At 35.5% G+C, this 24,789-nt stretch overlaps 1 non-coding gene across 1 annotated transcript; it reads left to right on the top strand.

Moving 5' to 3' along the window:
* The first annotated feature begins 14,241 nt into the window (after window positions 1-14,241).
* On the top strand, window positions 14,242-14,370 carry LOC119472563. Its single transcript, XR_005201709.1, has one exon. It is a non-coding gene; the product is annotated as a U11 spliceosomal RNA (small nuclear RNA).
* The last annotated feature ends 10,419 nt before the right edge of the window (window positions 14,371-24,789 follow it).

Consider the following 24,789-nt stretch of genomic DNA (forward strand, 5'->3'; position numbering starts at 1 on the left):
GTATCAAGAAGATATTTGCATTGCATATATAAAATCTTAAGCTATTAAAATGCTCTACAGTTTTAGTAATACTCATCCAATAAATCTGCTTGTTTGGGCAATATCCACATATTGTTATTAAAATGCTGGTGGATAACAAATGCTAATTGGGAATGTATTCTTTTTTAGAATAAATTTTCTGAGAGACTACTGAGGGCTTGACAGTGTGAAGTATGCAGAAATAAACAAAATACAGACACTACTCATGATTTGCTTATGATATAGTCAGAATGTTAGAAGTTTTGGTATCATACTCATGTTCTAACTTTCATACATAAGCACTGTTATGCATTCACGCTCTCTGTCTTGCTCTCTCTCCCTCTTTCACACACATGCTTGCACACACACACACACACATACACACACACACACACACACAAAAGCTTTAAACATTCCTCATATAAGCCCAGTTAAATACAGATGAAGAAAAGGGGCAGGGTTTTATGAAGTATTTCTTTGTACCTATTTGTGAGCCCTGAATGCCATCGGTATTCTCCTTTGTCACTTCACCCACTTCTCTAAAATTGAAAGTAACAACGGGTGATGAATGGTAAAATATGACCCAGTTGATAGACATATTTCAAGTAAAAGCCAATATAATGGATAGCTCTGTTTCTAAAAAAGAAATAACACCAAATTAACGTGTCCTTTGTAGAGACAAGGATGAACCTAGAAACCATTATTCTTAGCAAACTGACACAAGAACAGAAAACCAAACCCCACATGTTTTCAGTCATAGGCAGGCAATGAACAATGAGAACACTTGGGCATAGGGAAGGGAACAACACTCACAGGGCTAGGTAGGGTGGTGGAGGTGAGGGGGTGCGGGGGGACAGTGGGGTGGGGAGGCAGGGAAGATGGGGAGGGATAACACTGGGAGAAATGCCTGATGTAGGCGGCAGGTTGAGGGGGATGGAGACAGCAAACCACCATGGCATGTATGTACCTATGCATCAATCCTGCAGGATGCAGGATGTGCACATGTACCCCAGAGTCCAAATACAATAAAAAGAAAAAAGAAAAGACAAAGTTCAAATATTTTGTTCACCTTTCCAACAGGATGCATCAGTTACATTGAAATAATCTTGATACACTGATGTCTACTTGTTTATCTTTGGGTTCAAACATTTCTACATTACCTATCACAATACTTATCAGATAAATTGGAAATGAAAAAATATCATTTCAGGATATAATTTTTAAAAAATATGTGTTGTATTTCTAAACATTTTTCTGGTCTTAAAGCAAAAAATATAGTTTGCTTGAATACTACCAGTACAATTTTTCTTTAGTTCAACAAATATGAAGTTCTTGCCTCATCCCTTTCACTGGGTTAAGTGCCTGTGAAGTAGCAGTAAATAAACAGCACATTTCTTGCTCTCATAGAGCTTACATATTAGCTATAAACTATGAAAGCAATTAAACCTTTTAAAGGTGGGGGGAATAGTCCAATGTTTGAGGAAAAATAGAAAGATTAGGTATCTAAATCATCTAGAACAGCACTGTCCAATATGGTAGTCATTAGCCACTCGTGAAAATAGGGGGATGTTGGAGGTTTTCAGTAGAAGGTAATGTGATATTTTTCAAAGACCACCGTGACTTCTCTGTTGAGACTAGAACAATCATGTTTATGCCAATTATCTTGGCATAATTATTAATAGTGCACCCTTTCACTCTCAAAAGTGTCCCGTTATGAAGGATAAATATATGATCACCCTAAAGTACAGGACCATAGAAGTAATGCAGCAAGAGATTGACCCAGGTAGCTTGGATCATGGTGGTAGCAGTGAAATAAAGCATATTCTGCACAGGCGATGATACTTATCACATAATCCTATGTTTCCTTTTTTTTTAACTTCCTTTTTATTTCTTTTGGTAAAATCCATGCAATAAAAACTTTCTCATTTTAACCATTTCTAAGTGTGCAGTTTAGTGTATTAAGTATATTCATATAATTATACAACTATCATCACCATCCACCTCAATAACTCTTTCTCCTAAAAAAACTGAAAATCCGGTGGCTCACGCCTGTAATCCCAGCAGTTTGGGAGGCCGAGGTGGGCAGATCGCATGGTCAGGAGATTGAGACCATCCTGGCCAACATGGTGAAACCCCATCTCTACTAAAAAATACAAAAATTAGTTGGGTGTGGTGGCGTGCACCTGTAGTCCCAGCTGTTTGAGAGGCTGAGGCAGGAGAATTGCTTGAACTGGGGAGGCAGAGGTTGCAGTGAGCCAAGATCACGCCACTGCACTGCAGCCTGGCACCTGGCAACAACAACAACAACAACAAAATGAAACTCTATACTCATTAAACAATAACTTTCCATTACCTCTTCTTTAAGTACCTGACAACCACCATATGACTATCTCTATGAATTTGACTACTGTAGGTATTTCATATAAGTGGAATCATACAATATTAGTCCTTTGGAAACTGGCTTATTTCACTTAGCATAACATCATCGAAGTTCATGCATGTTGTAGAGCATGTCAGAATTTGCTTTCTTTAAAGGCTGATTAATATTTGATTAAATAAAGTCTGTACCACACTTTATTTACTCATTAATCCATCAATGAGTATTTGCTTGCTTCATCCTCGGGCTATTTCGAATAATGCTGCAATCAATATGGGTGTACAATAATCTCTTTGAGACCCTTCTTTCAATTATTTTAGATACATATTCAGAAGAGGAATCGCTGGGCTGTACAGTAATTCCAGTTTTAATTTTTTGAGGAGCCATCATTGTGTTTTCCACAGGCTGCTACACCATTTTATATCTTAGCAATAATGCACACTGGTCCCAATTTCTCCACAGTGTCACCAACACTTGTTATTTTCTGTTCTGTGTGCTTGTTTGATATTGGTCACCCTAATGGGTGTAGAATGGAATCCTATGTTTCTTAAGGTACAATTTGCATATCTGGAGTCAACATAACTCATATTCCTGGAATGTCAAATTATCACAAAGTGTGGTAAAAACTTGCGTTCGTATTAAAACAATTGGTTTTAGAATTAAATCCATCTTGCAAAAGAATTAATCACATATATTTATTAAGATAAAAGTTTCCATTTAATACCACAATAGCATGGCCCTTCCCTAGGTCTTCATGGAGTGCTGGTTCACTCTTCTCTCTTGATTGAGGTGCTTGGGTAGAATAATTTGTAAAGCAGAGTAAAATCTGTTCTTACTAATACTCATACCAGATCATGTCTGCTAATATTTGAGTCTATGGATGACCAAATGTTTGACATACCAGATATGACCTCTATATATTCAAGTCCTATTACTGGAGGTCAGGACTGGCTGTCACACTAAGGGCTGATAACTATGGAAATTCACAAATAATCACAGAACTTTCTTTTTTAGTAACACTTTCAGCCTAATATTCCCCCATTCCTTCAACAAAGTAACTAGTACATATATCCTATTTTGATTTTTTAAATTGTTAAACAGTGTTGCAAAGTAGTTAAGAGAATAGTCTCTGAAGTTAAACCGCTGAAATTTTAATTTCAGCTCAAGTGCTTACTAGCTGGTGGTTTGGGTGACATGAGGCAACTTACTTATCCTCTCTGTAACATAGTTACATCACCTTATAAGACATCAACACATGAAAAACTTTGAAAAAGACTTCAACAAATGTTTGACATATTATTATTTAAATTACATTAAACATATATTCAGCTACAAGAATAAGTATACTATTTCTGATTAAGTAGTATTAATTCACAGTAGTTATGAATATCTATTATATCCACTAGCAGGTCACTCTGTAAGTGAGCAAAGGTAAACATAAAACAAATTCAAAGAGGAAAATCTTCAGGTTTTTGAGTTAAAAGCTTTGCCTCCATTAGGGGCACAGATAAGAATATTCACTTGATTTTGTTTAATTTAGCATTGTTAGAAAATATCCACATCAAGGGAAGACTTCATTTGATTCTCCACCTCTAATACAACCTACTATTCACACAAAGCAACAGAAGTGCTTGCTTCATCTAGAAATGTGTTGCATAGATGTATTATATTGCTGTATTCCACATTGATCTACCAAAAAGTCCATAAATGCCTACAGCACAGCACTATCATCTGACTAGGAAAAGGCATTTCAATTCTAAATACATGATACTACCTTATGCACACAAACAGAAAAGTCACTAACATTTGGCAAATAATTGGCCACAATAATTGAGTTCCCTGATGACATGAAACAGTTCATGGCTATCCCCTAATTGCTATACAAGGACAATGCATCATTATTGTAAAAAATATGAACTTAATCTATCAGAATGATTACACTGGAATTTAGCTTAGAGTTTACTAATGAGGTATTATTTTATATGGAATTTTTATTTTTTTTTCTATTATTGGGTTTAGAGTAGCCCTGAAGATGCCCTTACCTGGGAATAATTGGGCTAATGAAAAAGAGTTACCAAAAATAATTCCCAAAACTTAGAAATAAAAGATTTAAAATGCTTTAACAATTCAGTGATTAAAAAAATAGTAATTAAGCCCAAAACATTCTTCTCAGAATTTTATCATGTCAATTCCCAATGAAAGTAAATATAATATTTAGCCTAGCACATAGTAGACTTAGCATATACTATCATTTGTAATCACTTGTGACTCAAATAAGTATATTTTATCATTGATTACTACCTGTCAGAAAAGAGATATGAATGATAGAGAAGCTCCAGTCAAAGGTTGTTGGAAATTTTTAAGTGATTCGACTAATTCATTCATTCGTTTAAATTATAATTCATAAACCATAAAATTTACTATTTAAAATTTTACACATTAATAGATTTTAGTATATGTACAAATTTATGTGATCAGAATCATATCAGATTCCAGTCATTTTTGTCACCCCAGAAGAAACCATTTATCAATTAGAAATCACTTCCCATGCTTTATTCTCCCAACACCTGGCAACCACTAATAGGATATGCCTATTTTCAACATTTCATATGAATGGAATCATACCATACATGGCCTTGATGTCTGACTTCTTTCAATTAGCATGTTTGCAAGGTTCATCCATCTTGTAGCATGCATCAAAACTTCATTACTTTTCATATCTGAGTAATCTTCTATTGTATAAATTTTAGGATTAGTTTTAATTTCCTGAAAAAAAATCAGCTCTCGTTTGATAGTGTTGATACAGATTGCATTAAATCTGTAGTATAGTTTATGGAGTATTGCCATCTTAATAATATTATTTTCAAATCTATTAACACAGAATGTCTTTCTATTTTTTAGGACTTTAATTTTTTTTGCATTTATTAGGTCTTTAATGTATTCACGGATAATATAATTTTTATATTGAAAATTGATTTAGGTTTGTTTCTATTTTGCTGAGGACTTTTGTGTTTATATTAATAAGAAATATTAACCTGTAATTTTCTTTTCTTATGATACTCCTCTCTGGTTTTGGTGTCAGAGGAATACTGGCCACACAGAAGAACTGGAAAGTGTTCCTTCTTCTTCTATTTTTGGAATAGTTCATAAAGGCTTGGTATAAATTTTTTTAAATGTTCTGTATTTTTTAAATGTATGTTAATCTATTCCTAAGCATTTTATTCCTTTTGATGCCATTACAAATGCAATTGTTTTCTCAATTTAATTTGGAATGTTAACTCCAAGTGTAGAGAAATATAATTATTATTATTATTTTTCCTTGAGACAGTATCTTGCTCTGTCATCTAGGCTGGAGTGCAGTGGCATGATCTCGACTCACTGAGATCTCTGCCTCCCGGGTTTAAGAGATTCTCCAGTTGCTGGAACCAGGAGGCGGAGATTGCAGTCAGCCAAGATGGCAACACTGCATTCCAGTCTGGTGACAGAGTGAGACTGCATCTCAAAAAAAAAAAAAAAAAAAAAAAAAGAGAGAGAGAGAGAGATTCTCCTACCTCAATCTCCTGAGTAACTGGGATGACAGGTGCCCACCACCACACATGGTTAATTTTTGTGTTTTTAGTAGAGACAGGGCTTCACCATGTTGTCCATGCTGACTTCAAACTCGTGAACTCAGGTGATCCACCCACCTCAGCCTCCCAAAATGCTGGGATTATAGGTGTGAGCCACCATGCCCGTCCAAATAAAAGTAACTTTTGTGTATCGTTCTTGCATCCTGAAACCTTGCTGAACTAAATAGTTTTATGTTTGTGAATTCCTTAGAATTTTCTACATAGAAGATCATGTCATCTGTGAATACAGAGAGTTTCACTTCATATTTTTCAATCTTCATTCCTTTTATTTATTGCCTTGTCTAGTTTCCCAGGCTAGAACCTCAAGGGAAAAATTGAATAGCAGTGATGAGAGTGGATCCTAACATTTTGTCTGATCTTATGATCATTCAGTACTTCAACATTAAGTATTATGTTAGTTGTGGTTTTTCACAGATGTCCTTCCCATTAGTGCCTTTTTACAGATGAAAAAAAAATACCCTTTTATCCCTAGATTGTGAAATGTTTTCTTGTAAAAGGATATTGAATTTTGTCAAATGCTTTTTCATTATCTGCCAAAGTGATCATGTGGATTTTGTACTTTATTCAATTAATATGAAGTATTAGATTGACTTATTTTTGAATGTTAAACAAATCTTGTAGGCCTGGAATAAATTTCATTTGGCCATTGCATATAATCCCTTTAATATGTTGCTGAATTAGGTTTGTTAGTGTTTTACTGAGGATTTTTGTGTTTATATTTATAAGGAATATTGGGCTGTAATTTTCTTTTCTTGTGATATTCTTGTCTGGTTTTGGTGTCAGAGTAATACTGGCTTCATATAATGAATTGGAAAGTGGTTCCTACTCTACCATTTTCAGAAGAATTTGAAAAGGACTGGTGTTAATTTTTCCTTAAGTATTTGGTAGAATTCACAGTGAACCCATTTGGACCTGGACGTTTTTTAAATGGCAGTGTTTAAATCACTAATTCAATGTCCTTACTGATTTACTCAGATTTTCTGTTTCTTCTCTATATAGTTTTTGGTAGTTCATAATTTCCTAAGAATATACCATTTAATGTGGGCTATCTGATTTGTCAACAAGCAATCGCTCATAGTATTCCCTTAAGATCCATTTTAACTCTGTAATGTCAGTAGTAATGTCTCCTCTTTCATGTCTGATTTTGGTAATTTGAGTCTTCTGTTTATTTTCTTCATCAGGCTACCTAAAGATTTGCCAGATTTCTCCTTTTCAAAGAACCAACTGTTAGTTGAATTGATTTTTCTTTATTTCTTTCCTATTCGCTAACTCATGAATTTTCACCCTAATATTTATTATTTCCTTCATTTTACTTGCTTTTGGTTTAGTTTATTTCTCTTTTTTTAGATTCTTATTTTTCTTAACTTGTATTTTAGGTTCAAAGGGTACTTGTGCATGGGTAAATTGTGTGTCACTGAGGTTTGATGTATGAATGATCCCATCATCACCCAGGTGGTGAGCATAGTACCCAATGAGTAGTTTTTCAACCCTAGCTCCCCCCCAACCCTCTCCCCTCTAAAAGTCCTCAGTGCCCAGAGTCTATTGTTCCCATCTTTAAATCCATGTGTACTCAGTGTTTAGCTCCCACTTATAAATGAGAACATGTGGTATTTAGTTTTCTGTTCCTGCATTAGTTGATTTTAAATCTTTGTTGACTTTTAATATCGATGTTTATAGCTATGAATTTCCCACTAAGCACAGCCTTAACAGTATTCCACAAGTTTCAGTGTGTTGTGTTTTCATTTTCTTTCATCTCAAAGTATTTTATAATTCCCTTATGATTTCTTCTTGGATCCATTTATTACTTATACTTTTGGATCCATTTATTACTTATTACTTTTGTTATTTAATTACCACGTATTTGTGAATTCTCCACATTTTTATCCATTGTTGATTTCAAACGTCATCCCTTTGTGGTCAAGGAACACTGTTTAATTTCAGTATTTGAGGATTTATCAAAAATTGTTCTAATATATTGACTATCCTGGAGAAGGTTTTATATAAACTTGAAAAGAGTGTGCCTTCTGCCATTGTTGGGTGGGAGTGCTACATAGATGCCTGTTAGGTCTAGTTGGTTTATTGTTTTGTTCAAATATTCTATTTTCTGGTTGAGTTTATGTCTAGATGTTATACGCATTATTCTAATGGGGGTATTAAAGTCTCCAACTATTATTGATGAATTTCTGATTTCTTTCTTCAATTCTGTCAGCATTTTTCCCATCCTTTTCACTTTTAACCTATTTGTCTTCAGATCTAAAATCTATAATTTTTTTTTTTCTCCAGAGTCTTGGTCTGTCACCCAGGCTGGTGTGCAATGGCACAATCTTGGCTCACTGAAACCTCTGCCTTCTCTGTTCAAGTGATTCCCCTGCCTCAGCCTCTTGAGTAGCTGGGTCTACAGACACATGTCACCATGCCCAACTAATTTTTTGCATTTTTAGTCTTGAACTCCTGACCTTGTGACCCACCCACCTCAGCCTCCCAAAGTGCTGAGATTATAGGCATCAGCCATTGCACCCAGCTGGATTGTATTTTTAAAACCATTTTGTCAATCTCTGCCTTTTGAGAATTGAATTCATTTATATTTAGTGTAATTGCTCATATTTTATTATTACATAAGACATTTTACTATTTGTTTATGTCTTGTGTCTTTTTTCATTTCTCTATTACTCTCTTTCTCTATTACAAGAATATTTTTGTGTCAATAGATATTTTCTAGTGTACCATTTAAATCCAATGTCATTTATTTTACTATATTTTTTACATTTTTTTCTTAGTGGATGTCCTGGAATTTACAATTAACATATTAACTTATAACAATCTGTGTCTTACTGATACCAGGTTAATTTAAATAGTACACAAATAATTGTTCTGTGTAGTTTCATTCATTTCCTGCTTCTCTGTGCTATTGTCATATAATTTAACCTTCAAACATTGTATGCCAGTCAACACAGATTTATAATTATTGTTTCATATAGTTTTCTTTGTAAAATAGATGGAATTAAAAATGAGCTACAAATTTTAAAACTACATTAACACTGTCATTTACATTTATCTATGCAGTTATATTTACTGTTGCCCTTTAGTGTTTTTCTGTAGAGTCAAGTTACTATCTAGTTTCATTTCAGTCTAAATGTCTTCCTTCATTATTTATTTCAGGGCTTACTGCTAGCAATGTGTTTTCTCAGTTTTTGTTCATCTTAGAATACATTAATTTTCCACTTTTTTTTTTTGGAGACGAACTCTCACTCTGTCACCAGGCTAGGAATGCAGTGGCACAATCTTGGCTCACTGCAAACTCTGCCTCCCAGGTTCAAGCAATTCTCCTGCCTCAGCCTTCTGAGTAGCTGGGACTACAGGTGCATGCCACCAGGCCCTCCTAATTTTTGTGTATTTAGTAGAGACGAGGTTTTACCATGTTGCCCAGGATGGTCTTGATCTGACCTCATGATCTGCCCACCTTGGTCTCCCAAAGTGTTGGGATTACAGTTGTGAGCCACCACACCTGGCCTTTCACTTCATTTTGAAGGGTGGATTTGGTGGATATAGATTTCTTGTTTGATGGTATTATTCTTTCAGCACCTTGAGTCAGTCATCTCACTCTTTTCTGACTTGTGTGATTTCGGTTGAGAAATTGTCTGTTACAAGAGGTAACTTGCACATAAACATAGTAAAAAGAGGCTCTAGGGACATAAACAGTCACTTTAATTTGCTGCTTTCAGGATTATTTATTTGGCTTTTCAAGTTTGATTATGTTGTGTCTGGGTGTGGATCTTCTTGATTTCATCCTATGTAAAATTCACTGAGCTTCATGGGCATACAGATTATTATTTTTCATCAAACTTAGGACGTTTTTGGCCATTAGTTTTTAATAATTATTTTCGTTCCTTTCTTTCCCTCCTCTCCTCTGGAACTCCCATTATAAGTATGTTGGTATGCTTGGATCTATCCCTTGGGTCTCTGAAATTTGTGTTTATTTTTCTTCATTCTTTTGTTCTTGGATTGGGATAATCTCAATTGATCGATCTTCAAGTTCAATAAATTTTATTTTTGCTATCTCAAATCTGCTACTAAGCCATTTAGTGAATTTCTCATTTCAATTTCTTTACTTTTTTAATTCTAGAATTTGTCTTTTTATTGTTTCTTTTTATTAATATTATCTATTTGATAAGATACCATTCTAATACATTTCTTTAGTTCTTTATATGTACTCTCCTTTTGTTATGTGAATGTATTTTAATTGCTAATTTAAAGTATTTACATAGTGAATCCAACATCTGTATTTCCTCAGTGGTGGGTTCTGTTGACTGCTTTTATATATACTTGTGCATGAATCATACTCTGTTGTGTCTTCACATACCTCATAGTTATTTTGTTGAAACCTAGACATCTGCAATAATATATTGTGGCAATCTGTAAATCAGATTCTCTATCCCATGGTTTATTATTCTTGCTGGTGCTGCTCCAATATATTTAAAATATTCAGTGACTTTCCTGAAACATTTCTGATTCTTTAAAATTTGTATTCACTGTTGTGTCTGTGATGAGTTAGTTTAGTGGTTGATTAATGTTTGGACAGAGATTTTCTTAAATTCCTGAAAGCAATGTCTTCCAGCCTTTGCTGAAATACTCTGTGAATGTATTGGGGCATCCCTTAAGTATTCAGCTGGTCAGTTTTCAACTCTGCTTTAGCCTTCACTTTCTGTTTTCACAGAGCCTCGGTGTCAGCCAGAGAAAAAAGGTTAGGACGTTTTTATGTCTTTCCTGGGCATATGCATAGCCCTGTGCATATATGTGGACTTCTTGATTCCTAGGAATTTGTAGAAGCTTTTCAAAGTGCCCTGTAGACATCTCATTCTCTAGCTGTTTCTTTGGCAACTTTCTTGTTTGTTCCAACTGTTACAGCTGCCTCAGACAGAGGTGATATCAACTAATTGCAACTGATAGTTTCCTCTCAGGAGAAAAAGTGATTTGTTCAGAGTGATTTCTGAGTTGCATCTCATATAGACAAACCCTTACTGCAAGTGGAGAGTTTCAGAGAACTCCAAAATAAGTCAAATGATGACAATTCTCTGAGAATGGAGCTTTGAAAAGGCATCAACCCATTGTGATGTGTCTAGTGACTTCTAAATGCCTTGTTTTCATTGTGAATGTGGGGCTGCTGGTTTGTAAGGCTACTGCAGAGCTGGAAAAAGAGGGGTAGAATGAGAAAAAATTAAAATATCACAAAGTTTGGTATTCTTACCCAGATTCAGTCATTTTTCTTTAATAGACTGTTGCAAGTCTTTAGGTAGTTTCCAGAGTTCTGAAAAAGGTATTTGGACCATTTTGGTCAATGTTTTTATACCTTGATGCAGGAGTGAATTTTTTGGAGTTCCTTACTCACTATTCCTGCTGCCTTCCACCCAAAGTCCTTGATCTTTAAACATCACATTATTTATAATCTTCAAAGAAGTTTTCAATAGATGATTTAGAATTTTATTTTACCTTCATTCCTCTCAATCAAACTCAAATAATAGTTAATAGTTACTGAATTCCTTTGGGTTCTAGTGCCTGGGAATAGCTTTCCAATATGCTCTAGGTCCAATGGATTGACTCAAAATAAAGACAGACAAAATACTGCAATTATTAATAATCCATGCTTAACAAACAGGTATCCAGAGACATAATGATTTTCTTCTGATTATTAACTTAATATAGGTCGCTATGGGTGTCACAGCAGGCAACTTCAGAAAGGAGAGTATATGAGACAGAATTAAAACTGTACCAGAAAGAGTGCATATTAATTAATTATTGTGCCACTGAGTTTTGTGAACAGTTCAGTAGAGAAAGAAAGAAAAGAAAGATCTGCTGAGTGACTGGGTTCTCCAATGAACATACTAGGAAATTTACAGACGTACTCTATGTTTAGTGGTGTTGAAGCCATGTCTACAATGAGACCCATTCCCATATTCCTGAAATGCTTTAAGGAGCCCCACTGAAAGGTCATAAAATAGGCTTATTTATCCTTTCCCTGGCTCTTCAAATCTTTAGATTTCACAAGCTCTTGCCTTGTTATAGTTGTGAGGGTTAATTTTATGTATCAACATAACTGTACTAAGGGATGCCCAGGTAACTGGTAAAACATTATTTCTGGATGTGTTTGTGATGGTGTTTCCAGAAGAGATTAACATTTAAATCAGCAGACTGAGTAAAAAAGATCCTTTCTCACCAGCGCGGGTGGGCATCATCCAGTCCACTGTGGTCCCAAATAGAAAAAAATGTGGAGGAAGGACAAATTTGCTATCTCTGCTTCAGATGAGACAGCCATCTTCTCCTCCCTTCAGATATCAGTGCTCCTGGCTCTTGGGCTTTTGGACTCAGACCAGGACTTATACCATTAGTGCCCCAGTTCTCAGACCTTCACACATAGAATGAATTATACCACCTACTTTCTAGCTTGCAGACAGCAGATCATGGTAATTCTTGGTCTCCATACTTGTGTGAGTCAATTTACGTAATAAATCTCCATAAACACACACACACACATACATATATATACACATGCATACACATACACACACATACATATATATACCAATGTATGTGTATGTATATACACGTCTTATTGGTTCTGTAATCGCTAACTCAAACATTTCTCATATCAACTCTGCCAAACCTAAACTTGGTATTTCCTATATTAAACTATCTAGTCCAGTACAACAATTTATTTAAATTTTCCAGAAATGGATTAAATGACTAACTTTTGTTAGTTTAGCTGGTAATTTTGATACAATTTAAAGTCAAGTATTTCAAAACTAGCTGCCTCATGGCTGAGGTAGATGGCTTATCCTTAAAGTGTCAGTGTAAAGTTATTTCTGTCCTGTACTTCAATGTGTAATTATACGTTTATTCACATGCATCTTCAGGAATTTGAGTAGCTCACAAGCTGCTTCTTAAAGGAAAAGATAAGCCCTGAGGGATTCCACTCACCTCTGTACAGGAGGGAGCTCCCCTCTACAAAAAGAATTCAGTCTGACTCATGTCATAACAGCATGCGAAACTTATCTGAGACAATAAAAGCACTCAATTAGATGGCGCTAGTCAGGTGTGACATATCATTTAATCTTTGCCTAAAACTTATATTGGTCTCTAGTATCACCTCCATTTCATAGAATAGGATACTTGGGCACTAAAGTACTGCAACTAAAAAGAGGGCAAGGCTGGGAGCGGTGGCTCACTCCTGTAATCCCAGCACTTTGGGAGGCTGAGGCAGGAGGATCATGAGGTCAAGAGATTGAGACCGTCCTGGCCAACACGGTGAAACCCCGTCTGCACTAAAAATACAAAAATTAGCTGGGAGTGGCATGTATGCCTGTAGTCCCAGCTACTCGGGAGGCTGTGGGAGAATCATTTGAAGCCAAGAGGTGGAGGTTGGAGTGAGCTGAGATCTCACCACTGCACTCCAGCCTGGTGACAGAGTGAGACTTTGTCTCAAAAAAATAAAAAGTAAAAAATAAAAGAGGGCGAATCTTGCATTTGAACCTTGGCATTTTGTCTCTACAGCTGCACTTTATACTGTTATAATAAATCTTTGAGAGCTAGACATTATTGATTCCTAACACAGAATTTACATGCAAACCTTGTTTTATTACTGATATAAACACATTCTCCTATCTAGTTTCCCTTCAAAAGCTCTAAGTGGTACATATCAAAATAAAAGGGAATATTTAGAGGAGTGTATGAGTGGTTTGTCTGATAGACTAAGAACTACCTCATAGCAAATTAAACCAGAAAGCTGTAAACTTGGGCCAAATTCACTAAACCTCCTGCAATAATAGATTTCCTAAGTAAATGGTTTATAAATGATTTACCAAAAAAAGACAAGTAAAAAATTTATTGCAAATAATTTACAAGTGCTAGAATTTTGATGTGATTCCCTTGATTTTTTTATCTAGATTCTATATACGACAAATCATATAAAACTATCATTGGGTACCATCTACATATTTTGTCAATGTCCCTTACACATAATTTTTTCCCTTTGAAAAAGTAATCCATATCTTTCACAAGATTATAGGAGTTATAAAATCTATCCTCTTTATCTTGTTACTGGCTACCAGGAATTTCTAGGTGCCGGCTTAATCACAGCCAACATATTTGCTTCTGTAATCATATATTTTCAACTTCAAAAAAAACTTTTTTTTTTTCTCTATTCTGAAAGCCTTCTGGAAAAAAAAAGAAGGTTGCTGTTGTGAGTGATACATGCCGGGCAACTTGATTGCTCTTAGTGCAGAATTGAAAACAAGAAATTTTGGAAATATAATTTTTTGGTGGTTGGATTGCTAGTTATATTAGTCCATTCTCACACTGCCATAAACACCCAAAACTGGATAATTTATAAGAAAAGAGGTTTAATTAGCTTACAGTTCTGCAGGCTGTACAAGAGGCAAAGCAGCTTCTGTTCAGCTTCTGGGAAGATTTCTGGAATCTTACATTCATGGCAGAAGACAAAGGGGAAGCAGGCTCTTCTTACATGGCTGGAGCAGGAGCAAGACCAAGAGAGTGGGGAGGTACTACACACTTTTAAACAACCAGATCTCATGACAACTCACTCACTATCATGAGATCAGCACAAATGGGGAAATCCACCTCCATGATCCAATCACCTCCCAGCAGGCCCTACCTTCAACATTGGGGATTATAAATCAACATGAAATTTGGGCAGTGACGCAGATCCAAACCATATCACTGGCGATTGTTCGTCCTGGTGCCTCTACTCATAAAAATAAATACATGGGAGGGTGGGGAGGGATAACGAGGGGAGAAATACCAGACATAGTTGATGTAGTTGATGAGGGGATGAAGGCAGCAAACCAGTTTGCCATGTATGTACCTATGCAACAATCCTGCCTAATCTGCACATCATGTACCCCAGAACCTAAAGTACAATTAAAAAAAGAAGGGCAAATAAATAAATAAGTGAGCAAGCCTTTTTTTATACACTTTTTTTAAAATAAGTTTTCCTCAATCCATCTGAAAGTAAGTAGGTGATTAAAAAAAAAAAAAAAAGCCTTACTAAAAAAAAAAATCTTTCTCAAAATCAAGGTAAAAAAACTTGTACTGTTTTTCTGAAGGTGAATGCTAAAGGTATTTTTTAACTTCAAAGAGAATCTTTAATAATAAGTTTTAAATATAATTTACTCTCTTCATATACACGCAAGTAGATGAAATGGGACTTATAAACTCAAGAGTTATTACTTCAGCAAATCGCCTTACGCACCCTAACAAAGCAGAAAGTAATTATGCTCTGCTCTTTGGACCTCAAGTATACTTCCACCACTTCAGTTTGACATCAGAGTGTCCTACAGGCTGGAGTCTCGACAGGTCTTAACTGTATACTAGAAATGCCTCATCCACTCTACCTGATGGTGTGGAGCTTGCCCTGTCCTGTGAATTAACCTAAAAAGATGTATCCCATGGCTCATTTTAAGTAAAGGAAAATTTTATTTCTCTTTGTGCATTTATGTGAGTGCATTCAAGGACAGGGAAAAGGAACTATCTTTAGTTTCATTGACCCTTGTCCTTTGGGAGATAAATAAGAATTTAATCAATGTAAATGGTTTATATTTCTTATTCTTGTACTACTTTTCTTGTTTTAAAGAAATACTCTGGTTAATTTCAAATATGCATGTTACCTCAATTTTTATGCCCGACCCTCTTAACATGGATTGCTTTTATCCTCTCCTCACTCCCTTTAACCATCTCAGATTACTTTTTTGTTGTTGTCTTCTCTGTGTTCTCATATTTTGCTCATATCTCTATTTGTGAAGACATTTCTCATCTCTCTAAGTTCCCAGATTTCTGTAAGGACAGCCAATCTTTGCATCCTTCCAGAACTTGGTTCTAAGACTTGCACACAGTGACACTTAAGTAAATACCAATAACTGTTATTTATTAGGACTACTGACAGAAGGATTTGGTGAATGAATTATGCAACATAATTCTCCCTTCCTTAATATAAACAATGAGTCTGGACTCATCTTTAAATTAGAAAATACAATGCTACTAATTGTAAGGTATAGCAATTAAGAGTGTCAGTGCTAGAACCAGACTGCATTCCCAAACATGGCAAGTTATTCACCTGTTTTCAATATCCTCATCTGTAAAAGGGGATGATAATTGAAGGTAAGTTACAGGATATCAAAACTATAAATAAGTTAATACTTGCAAAGTACTTAGGGCTTGGCATAAATTAAACTTTAGCAATGCAAACAGACAGAAAATGGAAGTTGTGACTTGGGAATCAAGAAAGTTTTGAAAGAGCCAATAATTTATAAACTAGAGTTTGATATCTAAAATATTAGTACTTTATAGCTCAATGAGCTATTGTAATACCTCTATATAGATTTCATAATAACTTTTCAGAAACACTTACATGAGACATTATCAGAAAAAAATATTCTTATTTTATCAATTTACATAATTTTAAAATATTGTTTTTTAAGCAATATCGAAAAAATAACTTTTGTGTGAATTTTGTCTCTCCTATGAGGTTTATCCTAGAACATTTATTTTGAGGAAAAGCTTCATAAGAACATAATCTGGGCAAAAATTTGGATTCTATTGTAATCAATGATCTTAATAATGAATTACTTAGCTTCCAGAATCTAGGGTTGAATAACATATTTGTCTCACTTTACCGATAGCTAGTACTACTGACAGAAGGATTTGGATTTGGTAAAATGAAAATGAAACACAAGTTTATAAAAAGTTACCTCTAATAATGAGTCCTTACACACAATAAGCATTCATCCATCACCTTTCTACAATGCTCTGACAACAAAGAAAGAGCAATCTTCCTCTTAAGAGAAAGATTTAGAGAAATTAAAATCAGTAAAGTTTCACTCTATGTCAAGATCAGTCATAACTTAAAATTCAAGCATCTAGCTCTCTGTTTCCATGTCTATATTTAGATCTTTCTATTTTCTAATTTAAGATAGACCTAAATCAAAATTTTGAAAATTAAGAACAAGCAATCAAATATTTATTTCCAAAATTTCTTCTCCAAAATATCTTTTGATTATTCTCGATAAACTCTGTACTTTATTAATCACCCAAGCCTTTCAATTTAACCAAATACTAGTAATTTTTGTGTCTTTGGTTTTTTTTTTTTTTTTTTTTTTTTTTTTTTTTTTTTGTTTTTTTTTTTTTTTTTTTTATTTTTTAAGATGGAGTTTAGCTCTTGTTGCCCAGGCTGGAATGCAAAGGTGAGATCTTGGCTCACGGCAACCACCCAGGTTCAAACAATTCTCCTGCCTCAGCCTCAGGAGAAGGTGGGATGACAGGCGTGCGCTACCATGCTTGGCTAATTTTGTATTCTTAGTAGAGATGGGGTTTCTCCATGTTGGTCAAGCTGACCTGGAACTCCTGAACTCGGTTGATCAGCCCCCCTCAGCCTCCCAAAGTGCTGGGATTACAGGCCTGAGCCACAGCGCCCGGATATTTTTGATGTTTTTATACAGCCTTCATAAAGTAAAAATAATTGTCCATCTTCATAAAAATTTTTTTCTTTTTTTTTTTTGAGAAAATTTTTTTGATGACAATTTTTTTTTTTAGACGGAGTCTGGCTCTGGCTCTGTCACCAGGCTGGAGTGCAGTGGCATAATCTAAGCTCACTGCAACCTCCACCTCCCGGGTTCAAGTGATTCTCCTGCCTCAGCCTCCTGAGTAGCTGGGACTACAGGTACCCACCACACCCAGCTAATTTTTGTGCTTTTAGTAGAGATGGGGTTTCACCATGTTGGCCAGGATGTTCTCAGTCTCTTGACCTTGTGACCCACCCACCTTGGCCTCCCAAAGTGATGAGATTACAGGCATGAGACACAGAGCCTCACCAAAAAATAATTTCTAAATCCACTTCTTCCATAATTACTCATCCTGTGAGTTAGAAAGTTAATATAAATCTTGATAGTGAAAATACAAGTTATTTTTCTGTAGTACATTCTACTTTTGTGTTTGCTAAAAGTATTCATAATTTAAAATTTTCTTCAACTTTTGAGGGAAAGCCAATTTAGTATAGTAATTAAGAAATTCTTGAAATTTCCCACGAATAGCTCTTAAGCATTCTTATCACAGGAAAAAGCAACTTTGTGAGGTGATAGATAGGTTAGTTTGATTATAGTAATCATTTCACAACATATACATACTGTATCTCAAGACATCATTTTCACCATTTTTTTTTCCTTTTGAGATGGAATCTCACCCTATTGCCAGACTGAGTACAGTGGCATTATCACTGCTCACTGCAACCTCTGCCTCCTGAGTTCAAGCGATTCTCCTGCCTCAGCCTCCTGAATAGCTGGGATTACAGATGCATGCCAGCATGCTAGGCTAATTTTTGTATTTTTAGTAAAGACAGACTTTCACCATGTTGTTCAACTTGATTTGGAACTCCTGACCTTGTGATCCATCCACCTAGCCCTCCCAAAGTGCTGGGATTACAGGCATGAGCCACTGTGCCTGGTCAAATATATATAATTCTTATTTGTCAGTTATAGTTCAATAAAGCTGGAAAAAGTATATTTGTTAAAAAAAAAGAAAAAGAAAAAATCCTAGGCAGTATTAAGCCAGTTAAGTACACCCAGTTAAAGGCTATGGATGTTTTTGTTTCTGTTTTTAGCATTTATCCCTATTATTATATTTAATACATAATTTATATTTGGTAACTAAGAATAGAAATCATCAGAAAGGGAAGTAACTTGATGACAATTTTAAAACTCATATCAATAATACATTTTTTATAATGTCTTACTTAATGCTAGCACAGCAAACCCTTGGCATTGACAACCTGTGACCTTATCAGCCTTCTACAGAACCCTCAGATTCTATTACATTTGATGAGGAGCTTGAGGCTTCCCAAGGGTCAGATATGCTTTTGAAATTTAGGGTGTACATTGTACATTGGAGGCAGATGTTCCTATTTTTTATTTTTGTTTATTGATTTATTTTTATTATACTTTAAGTTCTGGGGTACATGTGCAGAACATGCAGGTTTGTCACATAGTTATACATGTGCCATGGTGGTTTGCTGCATCCATCAACCAGTCATCTAAATTAGTTATTTCTCCTAATGCTATCCCTCCCCTAGCCCCTACCCTGCTGCTATCACTCCCCTATCCCCCACCCTGCTGCTATCCCTCCCCTAGTCCCCCACCCCTCAAAAAACCCCAGTGTATGATGTTCCCTTCCCTGTGTCCTTGTGTTCTCATTGTTCAACTCCCACTTATGAGTGAGAACACGTGGTGTTTGGCTTTCTGCTCTTGTGTTAGTTCTCTGAGAATGATGGTTTCCAGCGTCATCCATGTCCCTGCAAAGGACATGAACTCATCCTTTTTTATGGCTGCATAGCATCCATGGTGTATATGTGCCACATTTTCTTTATCCAGTCTATCTTTGATGGTCATTTGTGTTGGTTCCAAATCTTTGCTATTGTGAACAGTGCCACAATAAACATATGTGTGCATGTGCCTTTATAACAGAATGATTTATAATCCTTTGGGTATATACCTAGTAGTGGGATTGCTGGGTCAAATGGAATTTCTATTTCTAGATCCTTGAGGAATTACCACACTGTGACAATGTTTCACAATGGTTGAACTAATTTACACTTCCACCAACAGTGTTGTAATTTAGTTATTTTAGTGTTGGTGGAAGGTACAAACCAATAAGTTGAGGTAGAATTAATGACACACTATTTTAACTTACACTTCCTAATCAAAGATTCCAAAAGTCTAAAAGATTGTCAGATGTGAGAAGAAATTAAGGAATATACTGGTAAGGGTACTAAAGGGATTTTCCAATGGTTTAAATTGGTGAGCTAGAGGATGAAGGAGGAATCCTAGGTTTTCCACTTGAGTAACTATGTCATATGGTGAGAAAGACTAGAACACAAAAACAGTAAGAGTTATTAACAGTTGTGTTTCAGACATGATAAGTTGGAGACACTTTTTACTCATTCCTGTGGAGGTGTGAGAGGTAAACAGAAACACAGTTCTAGAGTTCACAGCTGAAGAAGTTAAGCAAGTGGTTATCATTTAAAAGCCATCAACCTATAGATAATACATGTACTTCCAGGCTAGAATCACTCATTCATTTGTTCAATAAATGTTTATTGAGCACCTAATATGAACCAGGTACTGTTCTAGGTGCTAGAAATACAACACTGCAAAAATTTCAGCTAAAAATTATTGCCCTTATACTGCTTACATTCTATGATGAGATACCCCCGCCCCCTGCCCTGGAAGAAAGATGTAGAAGGCAAGAAAAGGATACAAGGCTGATCTCTGGGACATTCCTATCTTGACTGCATGATAGAATGAGGTGTAGCCCAGGAAAATACAGTAGAAAAGCCACCAGGAAGGGAGGAGATAAACAATGAAATTGTAGAATCACAGAAGACAAGAGAGTGATACAGCCTTTTAAATCCTTTTTCATAGCCGTTCAACTTTGTGAATGACTGTTGAGGGGTGGAGAAATATTAAAAATATAAAATGATTTTTCAATTTGTTGATGAGGAGATTATGTCCTTATGGCTGAATGAAATGGCAGACAGCATCTGTATTCAGGTGGGTTGCGACAAAATACAGAAGCAACAAACTGTAGGCAGTGAGTATGGACTTCTGATAAGCTTTCCTGTCAAGAGGAGCTGAGAAGTGGGCAAGTGCCTGAAGGGACTTAACGTGATATAGGAATGTCCTTACCAAAGTGTATGCTTCATTGTCAGCATTCAATAAATACTATATGTTATACATTACTGTGGATAGTAAGTGAGATTTAATTTTAATAGTTTGGATTAAAAATAGTTTACTGACAGTGACTTGTCACTGAGCCTGAGAATTATAGGTTTTTTTCACTGAACGTCTTAAATTAGTTCAAATACATAAGCTAATAAAGATGAATTAATGGTAAACCCATAAAAGTATTTAATTCAATAATAAAATAAATGCAAATAAAACTTGAGGTAGCATTTTTTACCTATTAAATTTGTGTTTTTAAGTATAATATTCAATGTGGAAAAACATGAACCTTAAACTGAGTTGGTCAAAATATAACTTTTCGGAAAAGCAAATTCATATGTATCAAAGGCCTTTACAATGCATTTGCTTTTAGTTTTTAAATTTTTGTTTATAAGTTGCATTATTGTTTACTAAATGGAAAAGAAATTATAAAGTTAAAGTAACACAAAACACTGGCATTCAAAGAGAGAAACCAGAAATATATACATTTCTATATTTCCTGTAACATCTAATATGGGGCTATTCATATAAAATTGATGAAATATCCATTTCTTCAGATTTTGTTACCTCCAAGCTATTTGTTGAGAAGCTCTCTATACAAATCTAGCTTCAAGACCACCCAGCGTTTCCTGCAGGTGAGAATGCAGCTGCTCACCTTCTTAGTGGAGTGAGTTGCTAGGAGCACAAACACCCGAGTGCCAGCCTCTGGGTTGAATTTGCTTGTTTTCCTTATTTTCTGAAACAGTTCTTCAAAGTACTTAGTGACTTGGGACCTGATTTTCCCAATAGTCCCTTGCTCTTTTTTGCAACTCTGTTCTTAGAGCAGTGCAGTTCAAATCTGGCTGCCTGCGTGTGGCTCACATATTAGATATTTTTGGTTTACATGAAATTAGGTGGCCTGTGAATACAGCCCCCAAGCTGGTATATAAAGTAAGAAATGTAAGAATTCTATTAATCTCTAAGTCCTTGGAGGGCCACAAAACCAGTCCAGTGTCTTGGAATCTGATGATTCTTATATGATATGATGGGAATTGCTATAAAGCTCTAGTATGCAGGCTGTTAGTGGCTAGATACAGGACTCTTTTCACAATGCAGTGTGGCTTTAATTTCTTCTCAAAACTGAGTTTTTATATCAGCTACATAAAAGCTTATATTTAGCACTTTACAAGTTTTGAAATATTTGTATTATTTTATTTGAGCTTTAGAGTAATCTTATTCCCATTTAAGATCTTGTATTTAGAAATTCAGATTCAAGGACAGCATGTCTATGCAGCAATGAGGTTTTGCTTCATAAAACTTCCTTAACCTCAGTCAACACAGTACCCAAACATGCCATAATAAGCAGGAGAACCTGCAAAGTGTGAGCAGATATAAGGGTGACATTTCCCCTGCCCTTTAAGGACCAGTGGGAATACACCAGCAAAGCTGCCTTTGCAGTAGCTGTTTCTTACATATGGTCCAGAGCATGCTTCCGGCACCAGTGTCTTGGGGAGAGGTGTGAAAAAGATTTCTCTCTGAGTCCAGGAGAGTGGGCTGTTCGAATCCTCCTGGAGACAAAAGAAAGAATTGGTTCCAGTGCCTTTTTCAATCCTAACAGCTTTCAGATGACACATTGGGAGTCATTTATACAGCCTTGAATATACCCAAAAGTGTTCCTCGCCAAGTCTTCCCACAGTCTACATGAGCCAATGCAGATCACTTTATTTTAAAAGGTTACATGTTATATAAAACCCACACAACTAGCTGCCTTAAATTTTTCTCTACCCCTATTGAACTCCTGTGGGGTTTCCTCTATATTTTCCATATTTAACTATAGCCTAACTAATTTATTGTCACCCATAAAGCAATGTTTATTTTAGTAACCTACCTTCCAAAGGTAGCAGCCATTGGAAGTCCTGCTCAGCTCATCAATAAAACCTACTGCTGCTGTCAGCTGACAAGCTAACTATAAATCCAAAAGGCAACGCTCTAGGGAGTCTATTTTTCTTTTGACTATTGCATCAAACCAATATACTGTGCAACTTATGCCCAAAAATGTTCCTTTTATTACTGACAGAAAACTCTTGGAGTCATCATTGCACCTTTCCCTTAACCTACGGGTTAACTGGATTTAACCCCTGCTGCAGCTGGATGCTTCAACAGAATGTGTTTTTTTAATAGTTCATCTCAGCAACTAGAAAGTCTACCTTGTACATTGTTAAAGGTAAGGACACCTTCCATTCAGTGTGTCCTGGCACCAAAAGGTACAATAAACCTCTGCAGTGATATAATGGATTGAGATTTGTTGCTGGCTATGTCTAGATTCAAAATCTTATTCCACGAACATCACTGGAGGGCCATCTTTCCTTTTAACAAAGTGGGAAATAACATTTTATTTCTAATTATTACTATAGCTACTAATTCAATTTGCATGATGCCTTTTATTCTATTGTGGTTATAAAACAAAGTCTTACTTTATATTTTTTGTTCATCTTTACAACTAGCCATGAGGTAGATAGCTTTAAATGAAATTTATGTGAATAATATTTTCGAGATGAGAGACAGTTCCCTAACATAGTGTAGTCTCAACCCATGTCATAGATGCATTTTAGTAAAATAGCAACAAGAGGAAACGTGGACAAAACATTCACAGCTGGGCATTTGGTCGTCCGCTATCTGAAGCTACTTTTATTTTCTCTGCCTTATAATATCATTTTTTATTCTTCTTTGATTAAACCTGTATAATTTTCATTAACATAAATTATTCAGTTCACATAATTCCAGTTGCACCTAGTATTATGTAAATTCAGGCTCATTTTGCTGGTTGACCTGCAATTCTATGCTTCATATATGCAAATACAGCTAACAGTAATCCCTCCATCTTGAAAATAAATAACAAAACTGGATCTTTAAAATATAAAATTTTTAGGCCATTAAAGAAAATTATATATACATATACTGATAATTTTATCTATAAGTCAAATGAATAAATTTCTACTTTAAAAGGCATAATTTAAATTTTATAAGGAGTATAAATCAATTTTTACTTATAAATTAACGACATAGTTCTTATACATAATTGTGAGTGTGCATATTTTCTCCTAGATTTGTTAAATGCACACCTAGTAAAATGTGTATACATACTTAATTTTTAGATTTCATGTTTGAGTCTGCTACTAAGTGCAATGAGCAATTTTTTCAAGTCAGTTGTTATATTATTTATTTGTTGGATATGAAAACAACATGAAATTATACTTTAATAGTGGATTGTCAATGCAATTATAAGTTATTTTCCCCAACCATCTCTATTTTTGGTAGATGATTAGTGCCCCGTGGGATCCAGAGACTTCTCTGATAGAGAGCTGTTTGTTTTATGCATGCTGCAATTATATATTACGCATACACCAATGATGAGTAGCCTCATGTGTTGGGATAAATATGTTATTATAAGTTCAAATGCTTAGATATTTTTTCGATGTTTATTTGAGCTGAGGAAAACATAGTAGTTTCAGTTCACAAGGGGCTTACATAAACCTTTTGGGGGAGAATTTTAGCTCACAGGGGTTTGTAAGCAGATGGCATATGCAAGCAATCACACTTCTCCTTGGTGGGAGGAATGGCATTCTCAAGATAACAAAATAAGAGCGGGAGGTGCCATGACAAGTCTGTGCTCAGTCTCCACCTGGGCTTTCCCCACAAGGCAGAGACACTAAGTATACATTTGCGGGCTAATACGGAATCAGAATACAGGGATTTTTTTTTTTTTTTTTCGGAGATGGAGTCTCACTGTCACCCAGGCTGGAGTGCACTGGTGTACTCTCAGCTCATTGCAACATCAGCCTCCTGAATTCAAGTGATTCTCCTGCCTCAGCCTCTCAAGTAGCTGGGTCTAAAGGCATCCACCACTACACCCAGCTAATTTTTGTATTTTTAATAGCGACAGGTTTCACTGCGGTGGCCAGGCTTGTCTCGAACTCCTAACCTCAGGTGATACAACCGCCTCAGCCTC

Source organism: Cebus imitator, unplaced genomic scaffold, assembly GCF_001604975.1.
Source record: "Cebus imitator isolate Cc_AM_T3 unplaced genomic scaffold, Cebus_imitator-1.0 Scaffold104, whole genome shotgun sequence".
Classification (NCBI taxonomy): domain Eukaryota; kingdom Metazoa; phylum Chordata; class Mammalia; order Primates; family Cebidae; genus Cebus; species Cebus imitator.